The sequence below is a fragment of the Nyctereutes procyonoides genome, unplaced genomic scaffold (genome assembly GCF_905146905.1).
Source record: "Nyctereutes procyonoides isolate TBG_1078 unplaced genomic scaffold, NYPRO_anot_genome, whole genome shotgun sequence".
NCBI lineage: Eukaryota > Metazoa > Chordata > Mammalia > Carnivora > Canidae > Nyctereutes > Nyctereutes procyonoides.
The window spans coordinates 21061362-21072398 of record NW_026575051.1 but is presented as its reverse complement, the minus strand read 5'-3'; the positions used below and the strand labels follow the sequence as shown (position 1 = coordinate 21072398).

General features: G+C 37.6%; 1 long non-coding RNA gene across 1 annotated transcript; it reads right to left on the bottom strand.

Annotated features, from left to right (window-relative positions):
* Window positions 1-4931: 4931 nt before the first annotated feature.
* On the bottom strand, window positions 4932-7972 carry LOC129513040 (uncharacterized). The gene is made up of 3 exons (XR_008665128.1): window positions 7868-7972; window positions 7580-7666; window positions 4932-5082 (listed from the first exon to the last, which is right to left on the bottom strand). It is a non-coding gene; the product is annotated as an uncharacterized LOC129513040 (long non-coding RNA).
* Window positions 7973-11037: the final 3065 nt, after the last annotated feature.

The window sequence follows — 11037 nt, the reverse complement described above, 5'->3', positions numbered from 1 at the left end:
CACAATAATCGAGGACAAAAAGGAATTCAGAGTGAGCCATTTCTACAAGGGCTATTATACTAGATTTAAACTGGTCTCTTTTTTTCTAGAAACTTTATACCAATTTATGTTTCTTACCATAGCCAAAGTCATCCTCTCCAAAGGGAATTTTTTACATGCTATTCTGCTGTGAAATCAAAGGCTCACAAAGAAAAAAAATTCTCACTCTTTTTTAGAGAAAAAGAAATGCTAACAATTCCATAGGTTTTCACAAAAGCATACAGTTGTATAATCACAATCACAGTCAAGATATTGAATACTACGAGGGCGTCTGGGTGGCTCAGTAGGTTAACCATATGCCTTTGGCTCAGGTCATGATCCTGGGTCCAGGGATCCAGCCCCTGCTTCAAGGTCCTTGCTGGGCTCCCTGCTCAGCAGGGAGTCTGCTTCTCCTTCTCCCTCTGCTCCTCCCCCTGTTCATGCTCTCTCTCTCTCTCTCTCCTCTCTCTCATACTCCCTCTGTCTCTCAAATAAATAAAATCTTTTTTAAAAAGATGCTGAACACTTCCATCAGCACCCAAATTCTTCCCTGTCCCTACACAGCGAGTCCTTTGTGCAATCCCAGGCCTTTGCAACCAGTGATCTGCTTTCCGTGCCTATAGTTTGTTCTATTCCCAAATATCCTAAGTGGAGTCATACATTTAGGGCCTTCGGAATTGGTTTCCCAACTTTGCGGAATACTTTAGAGATTCATTAATGCTGTGGTATGTGTCAGAAGTTCATTTCTGTTGCTGAGCAGTATGCCCATTGTGGTGCCCTGAGGAGCCAAAACAGAGCCTATGGCAAAGGAGAACTATGCACCCCTATCTATGTGTTGTTATGAATTTTATGGGTATTTTCTTTCTTGAACATTTAAGTAGCTAAAAAGTATTGAAAATTAGAAAATTAGGTGTATTTAAATCCACATTAAGTATAAAAATTTTATTTTATACCAAAGCAGAATTCATTGTAATTTTGCTTTCCTGGCTTTAATGGAAGCAAATTCATTATTAGTATTTTCAAAATTTACTTATTTGCTTATCTCATTTCCTTTTGCAGAAGATATTGTATGAAGATTAGTATTGTTTAAAAAAAATCTCAAGGTCACTTCAGGGGCGCCTATTTGGCTCAGTTGGTGGAACATGCAACTCTTGATCTCAGGGTTGTGAATTCTAGCCCCATATTAGATGAAGAGAGTACTTAAAAATAAAATCTTAAAAACTAGATCCCTTCCAAATTTGGACAAGATCACTCTAAGTAAAGTTTGTCAATCAGTTTTAGAAATCCAAACTCAATACTGATTTTACAAGTTGATAGTGTATATTGCTTAAAATTATGTCAGATGAAATTTCTTTAAGGACGTAAATTGTTGTACTATTTAGGAGCCAAATCAGTGGCTGGTTTTTGTAAATAGATGTAATCATAGAAAATAAGTTTTCTAGTTAAAAATTTTAAATCTGAAAATCCTTTAATTTTTCATATCTCCACCTCAAGTGTGAAATTAGGACATTTATACTCTCTATTGGTTTTGTTTGATGTGCATTTTTTCATAATAATTGATACTCTCATGCAGTGATTTGTAAATTTCTTACTTCTTAACTTTCCTTTTCATTTATTTTCAAATTCTGGAAGTATTCATATCTCTTGTTAAAGTTTTACATTCATCAAATATGCTTTAAAAGGAATTTGTTAAAAAAATAAAAGGAATTTGTTCGTTTGTTATAAGTAAATGGATAGGCCTTCTATTAAGTATGAAACTTTATGTATAGTCACATGTTTTTAATATACAGCTTTATTAACCTTTTTGTTGGTTTAAAACATCATTCTATACACATAAGTCTCATAAAAGTGTGTGAACTATTGCACCAAGATGTTTTCAGTTACAGCATATTGTATTTTGTCATTAGATATTATATTTGTTAATATTTGAGAGGTGTTTTTAATTTGAACATAAAGTGCCTTGATGCAATTGATCTTTATGCCTGTCAGGTGTTCTATAATATCATTCTTCAGGCAGGGATAATAATATTCCATCTGTCATTGAATTCACCAAAAAGGCATATGTGCTTTATAGCATACTAGAAACAGTTTACAGGACACCTGGGTGGCTCAATGGTTGAACAACTGCCTTCCCCAAAGGTCATGATCCCAGGGGTCCTGGGATTGAGTCCAACATTGGGCTTCCCGCAGGGAGCCTTCTTCTCCCTCTGCCTATGTCTCTGCCTCTCTGTGTCTCTCATAAATAAATAAATAAAATCTTTAAAATAATAATAAATAAAATAAATAAAAAGTTTATATTTTGATTCACAGAAGCAACATTTTTTCATGTTAATACTATGAGCCAAGTATTGCATAAATTTGGCATAATCAATTTTAGGAGGAAATACTGGCTTGTACACCCTTATATAGACCAGCCATGTTTGCTCCATTATCATATCTCTGGCCATGAGCATTTTTATGGTGATATAATCTTTTCCAATTTACTAAAATTTTACAAGCGAGACCATATCCAGTTTTCTTATTTCCGTAGTCAGTAGAACTTTCTTTTACTGATACCATTATTTGTAATGTGAATATACCTAATAATCTGACACACCTGTTCACAATGATATATATAAGGTATAGTCAAAATTATTTTGCTTCTTTTATTCTCAATAATTTTTCAGATTTACTGTATAATTTACTAGTAACATCACTATTTTACTTTGAATTTTATTAGACAAAAAAATAATGGATTCATGTATATGATCAGCCATGTGATTAGTTCTATTGACAGTAATGATCTATAAGTTCAACTAAATTTAGAAACATTCCAGCATCTAGACTTCCAATAATTTCTTGTCATTCTCTAAGAAGTAAATTATTTCTGCACTGAACATGGCATCTAAAATCACTTGCAAAATATCCCACAATTTTTGTTTCTCTAATTTTATTTCCTTCTGCAAAGCATTATCTATTAGTCTGAATAATTAAAAAAATACTTGCAGTTTAGAAAAGCATTATGATAAAATGTGACATTTTTTATGGCAAAAAAATGCTTAAATCTTCCAGTCTCTGAAACCTGTTTTTGAGTTGCAAATAAGAGTTTGTAGTATCACTGATAAAAAGCATGCATGAAAGAAACAATAAAGGCAGAGACTTTTTAGAATAAATGAGCCAGTCACAATTAATTAATTTGCCTTTAGAACATTTTTTTTTAAATAGTCTCTTGAAATCTTCAGCCAGTATGTGAAATAGATTCACTATAATATGGATCTTATCTTGGGTTAAGTCTATTAAAATCACTTTTTTTTTACTGAAAATTGGTAGCCACAATGGACCAATATGAAGATTTATTACAAATGGCATTTTCTTGGGGATCCCTGGGTGGCTCAGCAGTTTAGCACCTGCCTTTGGCCCAGGGCGTGATCCTGGAGTCCTGGGATCGAGTCCCACATCGGGCTCCCTGTGTGGAACCTGCTTCTCCCTCTGCCTGGGTCTCTGCCTCTGTGTCTCTCATGAATAAATAAATAAAAATTTTTTTAAAAAGGCATTTTCTTGCTCTCTTGCTTATACTTTTGTTTAGTAGTTTCTGAAATGTACATTTCCTTTTCTTTACTTTTTTATTCACAATTCGAAAATGATTATTTAGGTAACCCAGAATTTGCTGGTTCCATTCTAATAATATCAATATTAGGGACTTGATTATTTTTGGTGGTCAAAGCACTGTGTTTTCCAACCAAACCTGTAACTGTTCCACATAATTCTGATTCATTTCTACATGCATTCTTTCTCCTTTTCCAGAACATCATATCTATTATCAAATATGGCTTTTTAGAGGTTATATTTCTGAAAAATGAATTTTTAATATAAATTTGCAAAATATTTCTTTTTAATCCATGAGGCTCCACTAAATATTATAGTCAAGTAGAATTAGCTCAATTCATGTAGATTATATTTAACAATCAAATATATGTACATAAAAGTTTGTGTCAAAAATGTAAAAACTCCCTTGTGAACCGTTGGTAGAAATGCAAAATGGTGCGGCTGCTGTAGAAAACAGCATGGCAGTTCCTCAAAAACTCAAAATCAGAATTACCATAGGGCCAGTTATTCAATCTCTGGACCAAAGAATTGAAAGCAGGGTCTCAAAGAGACATTGTATAACCATATTCATAGCAGCATTATTTACAATAGCCCAAAGGTAGAAGCAGTCCATGTGTCCATTGACAGATTAATGGATAATTAAAATATGGTATACACTTGCAGTAGAATATATCCAACCTTAAAAATGAAGGAACTTTCAAAAGACACATGCTGCAACGTGGATGAATCTTGAGAACATGGATGCTAACTGAATAAGCCTGTCACGAAAGGAAAAATACTGTATGATTCCACTTATATGTGGTACCAAGAGTACTCAAATTCACAGAGACAGAAAGTAGAACCGTGGTTATCCAGGGCTGTGGAGATGGGGAAAAGTAAGGTTACTATTCAAAGGGCAGAGACTTTAAATTTTGCAGGATGAAAAAAAGTTCTGGATATTGGTTGCACAACAAAGTGAATATATATAACACTATTTAACTGTACACTTAAAAATGGTTTAGATGGTAAATTTATTATGTGTATTTTACCACGATTTTTTTTTAATTTTTATTTATTTATGATAGTCACACAGAGAGAGAGAGGCAGAGACACAGGCAGAGGGAGAAGCAGGCTCCACGCACCGGGAGCCCGATGTGGGATTTGATCCCAGGTCTCCAGGATCACGCCCTGGGCCAAAGGCAGGTGCCAAACCGCTGCGCCACCCAAGGATCCCATATTTTACCACGATTTAAAATTTAATTAAAATTTTAGTTTTAATTAAAAGCTACCAATTACAAATAGCAGAAAATTACATACCAGCTTTTTAGACAGGTTGGTAAAACAAAAAAGTAGTTTAAAAAAATCAGATTGCTATAAAGACATGAAACACAGTGAACTATTTATCATTGTTTTAAGTGAATAAAGTATAAAAGCATCCTGAGTTCCTGATTTTCTTGGTTAAAATTTTTTTCCTGGCTTGAAATTGATCAAGTTCTATTCCTGAAAAGTAAAACATATTATTAATGTATTTCAGAAATAAATATTACTTATTTATATGAAAAAAACTGTTTTTCTTACTTTTTAAATAAATATTTATTAAATAAAATCTGTATACCTTACATCAGAGCTCTTACTATTTTTAAAATCACACATGCATGTATTTGTAACAAAATAAAAATTTCCCATTTATCCTGAGGTACTATGGATTAAAGTTATAACAATGCAAAGAACTTGCTTCGTTTGGGAACAATTGTCATAACTGTTCAAAGAAAATGCTAATTGGATCATTTTTTACCTCCTTGCACTTTCACTCTCAGCTTGCTTAACTCTTAGGGTTGTCTATGTGCAGGATCAGGTTCTGTTTTAAATTTTTGTATTTTTTTCATTGTGTAGTTTTTACATCAGTTTTGTTTTTTAAATATTGCATTAATATTATTTATCTTGATCACTGAGTATTTTGGTGCTCCTAAATTTTGTGCCTGAGGCAAGTACATCATTTGCCTCATCCTGATCCTAGGCCTGCTCCCCTGTATGGATGTGCCACAGCTGGTTTTTCCAGCTGAATAATTTTTCATTGTTTCAAGTTTGGGACAACTGAATAAAGCACTATATATGTGTGTGTGTAGAGATTTTTATGAGAACATACATTTTCATTTCATTTGAGTAAATGTCTGGGCATGGAGTTTTTGCATATGAAGTGTACATTTACCTTTATAAGAGACTGGCAACGATTTTCCAAACTGGCAATAACACTTTGCATTCTCACCAACAATTTATGAGAGTTTCAGTTGCTCTGCACCCTTGTTAGCACTTGGTATTGTCAGGATTTTTTAGCTGAGTCATTCTAATAAGCATATAGTGGTATCTTGCTGTAGTTTTAATTGGATTTTCTCTAATGTTCATGACTTATCCATGTAATGATTTATGCCATGAACCTATTAAGAAAATGGCATATGTACATATTTTGAAAAAGATAGGTTTAAAAGGCAAGATGCAGGGATGCCTGGGTGGCCTAGTGGTTGAGCATCTGCCTTTTGCTCAGTTTGTGATCCTGGGGTCCTGGGATGGAGTTCTGCATCAGGGTCCCCATAGGGGACCTGCTTCTCCATCTGCCTTTGTCTGTGCCTCTCTCTCTGCGTCTCTCATGAATAAATAAATAACATATTAAAAGAAAAAAAGGCAAGATGCAGAATATCATGTACTATGATTTTTTTGTAAATAAATATATGTACACATAATTGAAAGAACACATAAGAAATGTTAACTTCTCTAGGGAGAGAAGAGAAAACTCTTACTTAATACCTTTGGGACAGCTTAAATATTTTTATAAGCATGTGTTACTTTGTTGGCTAAAGTACTGTTTAAAAAATTAATAAAATCCATGCCTCTTATGGGAAAATATAATTTAAAAATCATCCAAAAACCCAAAAGAACCTCAGAAGATTGCTCATTTCTAGAGCTCCAATCACTCACATTCTAATAATCTTAGGACCGCAGAGGGCACAGACAGGGAGGCCATGGGATATCAAGAAATCCTATGTCTACAATAAGTAGTTATCACTTCCAGAAGCTGCAACTTGTAGAGAACAGCTCCTCACACATGTGCCAAAGGAACCTCACCTGTGCTGAGACAGAAAGGACAAGGTGGAAGGGCCCTTACAACAAAATCTGCAATCATTTTTTAAAGATTTATTTATTTGAAAGAGAGAGGGAGAGTAGGGGGAGGGACAGAAGGAAAGAATCACCACATATTCCCCAGTGAGCTCAGAACCCATGAAATCATGACCTGAGCCAAAACCAAGAGTCATTAGACTATGCTACCCACACAGCTTTCTATCTAGAAAACCGGAAACTATTTCACCAGCCTCCCCTAGAAGACTTCTGCTTATAGCTTGTAGGATAAAACCAAGCCATGTGGAGGCACCTGGATGGCTCAGTGAATGAACCTTTGGCTCAGGTCATGATCCTAGAGTCCTGGGATCGAGTCCCACATTGGACTTCCTGCAAGGGAGCCTGCTTCTCCCTCTGCTTATGTCTCTGCCTCTCTCTGTGTATATCTCATGAATAAATAAATAAAATCTTAAAAAAAAAAAACAAAACAAGCCATGTGGCTGCCCATAGCTGCAAAGGAGACTGGACTTGCAGACAGCCATAGGGTCTGCCAACCAGCAGTCTCTGCACCAGGGTGGTACACATTACACATGCTGGAAAAAGTGGGTTTTGAGATGCTGTCCAAAAATACCTAAAATATGGCTTCTTGAATGACTATTTACAAATAACATTGTCAAACTAATAAGAAAAAGAAACAAGTGTGCCAAAGAAACACAGGGTGAAGAAAACACCTCTTCAGGAAAACAAGTGTGATTGTCCTTCTCAAAAAGTTTTTAAGAAAATAATATTGTATTCATAGTAATATTATAAATGTGTTGCTACCCCACACTGGACTTTCTCTCCTCCTGCTACTTTGTGAGAGAATGAGACCAGTAAATAGGCTTACCTGAAAATAAAACATCATAATTCTTAGACATGAGCAAAAGCCTGCTGTGTTCACATTGTGCTAAGCTCTGAGGAGCTTTCAATCCACCTGCAGAAAGAAGAGTTATATACGTTAAACAAATAGAGAAGTATGCCTTCTAATAATGAATCCTGTGCCAAACTGTGGGGTTCAAGTCACAGAAGGTTAGGATGTAAACAGTAGACAGCCACCATGGCTGTAGCTCCTCAGCCAATTCTCCTCACAGGGGAGTTTGAGCTTTTCCGATGGACTCCGTGTCACTTTCCTTACCTTTTTCTCACTTCTTCCCAGAACAATACTTGTCCCAATTCCACAAGGCAGAGAGAGTGACATTTTCAACTTCTTTCTGGCACCAGCTCCCCTACAAGAAAGCTACAAGTAAGTACTCTTCCAGGCACAAAAAGAGGAAAAAACTTCCTTCAACTATCCTTTTTTCTTTTGGAATGAAAAGAAAAAAAGAAGTATACTTCTCCTTAAAACAGAAGCTGGCCAAAAAAGTTTTGTCCAGGATTCTAAAAACGGGTGTGCATGGATGAATAGTTTTCAAATAATTTGTCCTGGAGAGGTGAGCCTTCTTTTGCCCTGGGTTAGTCACATGAGTGGCCTTTTTAGGCAAACAAACACAGAGCAAGAAAGCAGGCATTGTCCTGGGATTAGGATAGAACTCAAGCTTTTGTGTCTCAGTCAAGTCTGAGATCCTTGTTACATAAAATTCAACACTGGGGACACAGTGGATCAATTTGAGTGAGTCCAGGGTCTTCTGGGAGGCATGAAACTGGTTTAATCAAAGCCAATTTGCAATTGTGCAATTTTCAATGTGTGAAGACAGGAGCTATGGAGGTGGACCAGGATAGCTCTGAAATTAACTCCAGGGTCTCAGAGGTCTCAGTGAGTGAAGGAAGCTCAGGTCACAGGCTCCTGAGTGAATGGAGAAGGAATGCATTGAACGTGGATCCTGCTGAAGCTGGAATGCCTGCTGGCCAGAGAGTAGGACATGGTGCTTGTGATCCAAGAAACAAGAGCTGAGCACCAGCTTCTGATGCATCTGCATCAAGGCCCAGAATGGAGGGATGGGAATCCCACCCACCTCCAGGAGTTGAGCAGGAGGTATCATTTCAGAGGGGACTGTCATTCATCTGCAGATTGGTGAGGATTGTTTTCTCTATAACAGGCTGTGCCTGGTGGGGATGGGGGTGAGGAGGATGGCAACAGCTGATCTATCACTTAAAAGTTAGACAAAGGTCCTGTTTAGACATTAGAAATACCGTGGTGTTGGAGCGGGTGGGGAAAGACGAGGCGGGCAGTTATTTCAACAATTCATAGAAAGGAACCTGAAAGGGGGACTATGAGACTTCTCGTTAATCTGGCAACTGAGGTTCTTGAGCACTGTTACACGCAACATGAAAATCTAAAAGAATGTGATCAGTTGTACTCAAATTCATGAAGCAGGTAAATCCAATCACACATACAGCATAACCCTCATCCAGCTATTATCTGAAACAATTTTTTGAAGCCATATCAGAGGCACTAAAATTTAGTGATTGAAGGCAAAGGCTTTGAAACCAGAGAAGCTGAAACCAAGTTCTAGTTCTGCCACTTGTTTGGGAAGTAATCCCAGGAAACATCAGGCAGAGAGTAAGGAAATAAAACAAGAAAAGGAAGGAAACTAATAAAGGGTCTATTATCAACTCATCTGTCACGGGCACAGTTGGAGCACAATCCTGGCTGGGAAATCCTATCAGACAGAGCAGAGATTACCTCAGAGTTGTCCCAACCCAGGGCTAGGAAGCTGGGGTATTTATCTACCAATCTCTGTCCACCATTGCTTCAGAGCTGCTCCAGGAGGCATTAACTCTCTGGCACTCTGGCTCACCACAATGCTGCTAATATATTCCCAGGACCAGAACAAAGCCCTCGGGGTAGAGAATCTCAGGTGTTCATAGTAAGCAGGCTTGGGGAGGAGAACAGAAGAGTGGGCCATTGGCCATGTAAGCCACTCAAAGTAACAGGGCTCACCCTCATGTAGTTCAGAAAACATTTGCAGAGACATTACCACACTTTATCTTCACTACCAACCTGAAAGATTGTAAATTGTACTTTAAAGGATGGAAAACTGCCCATCAGAATAGCTGAGCCACCCACAGGCCGAGTAGCATGAGGGCTATGAAAGAATCCACCTGCCTGGAGGGCTGCTGAAGGAGAGTCCACAGTAGAACAAGAAGAGGAAGAAACTATTGAAAGTCTGGGCTGATATTATAAGTATGTTCTGTGACAAGAATTCTCACTCTGAATTCAAGAGGGAATCATAGAAGGGTTTTCGAAGTTGGGGTTGGAGGAGGAGGTGAGATAGAGGAGACCAAGCGAGAGTCCACAGAGTCTTGTGCAATTCTTAGACTTGCCTCCTCTCCTGCCCCTTTTAAATGCCACTCTCATCCTACTGACATCCTTGCTGTTCCTTGACCACTCCAATTCCCCTCCAGCACAGGGTCTTTGCACTGGCTGTTCCTCTGCCTGCAATGCTCTTCCTCAGATAGCCACTTGGCTGAACCTCTAACTTCCTTCAAGTCCTTGTTCAAATCATTCTTTTTCAGGAGGACCTAACTACCCTGGCTACTCTATCCAGGCCATATCATGTCCTCACCGTGCATTTAATCTCACACTCTGGATCCCCTGTCCTAATTTTTCTTTTTTCCCACAACACTTAACACTTTCTGACTTCCTAGATACTTATTTACTATATGTATGGTATGTCTCCTCTCCTTGCTAAAACATAAACTCCAGAAGGACATCTTTGTTTTGTTCCCTGATGTATCCCAAGCACCTAGAACAATATTTGGCCAGTGGTGAGTACTCAATGAACATTGAGAAACGAGTGAACGAATGCCAATGTTCCTAAGCCCACAAAGGAACAAGCAATGTACCATTCTATGCCTTCACCATAACTTAATGTCCCCAGCTTCCAAGGAGAGAAGAGACTCCATCTTCTCCCTTTCCTGTCCCTATCCCACTCTTCCACTACCCCCCCCCCAGGTCTCAATCTTTCCTTTCCTTCTTGACATAGCAACCAGAAGCTTCCTCCTAGTGTGAGTAGGCATTTTCTTTTCACTTTCCTTTTAAGTGTCAGTGCTTTTGTTTCCCATAGGAAACAGTTTATTTGGTAACTGCCTGTCTCCTTTCGTTGTTTTTTTTTTTTTTTTTGACACAGTAGAGCCCCTGAACCATATTTTGCTTTCAGTCATATTTGTCAAAAAAAAGGAAAGGAGGGTAGGACCTGTTAAATGGTCAGCATTAGGTTTGGGCACTGCCCTTACATTGTCAACACTATGTTTACCTTGACCTTACCTTGTTTTCAGTGTCTGAAAACATTTGCTCTAATTCCAACAGTCAAGGTTAAGAGATAAATATCTGTATGAGAGAAGAAGATGGAAACTGGCCCATGT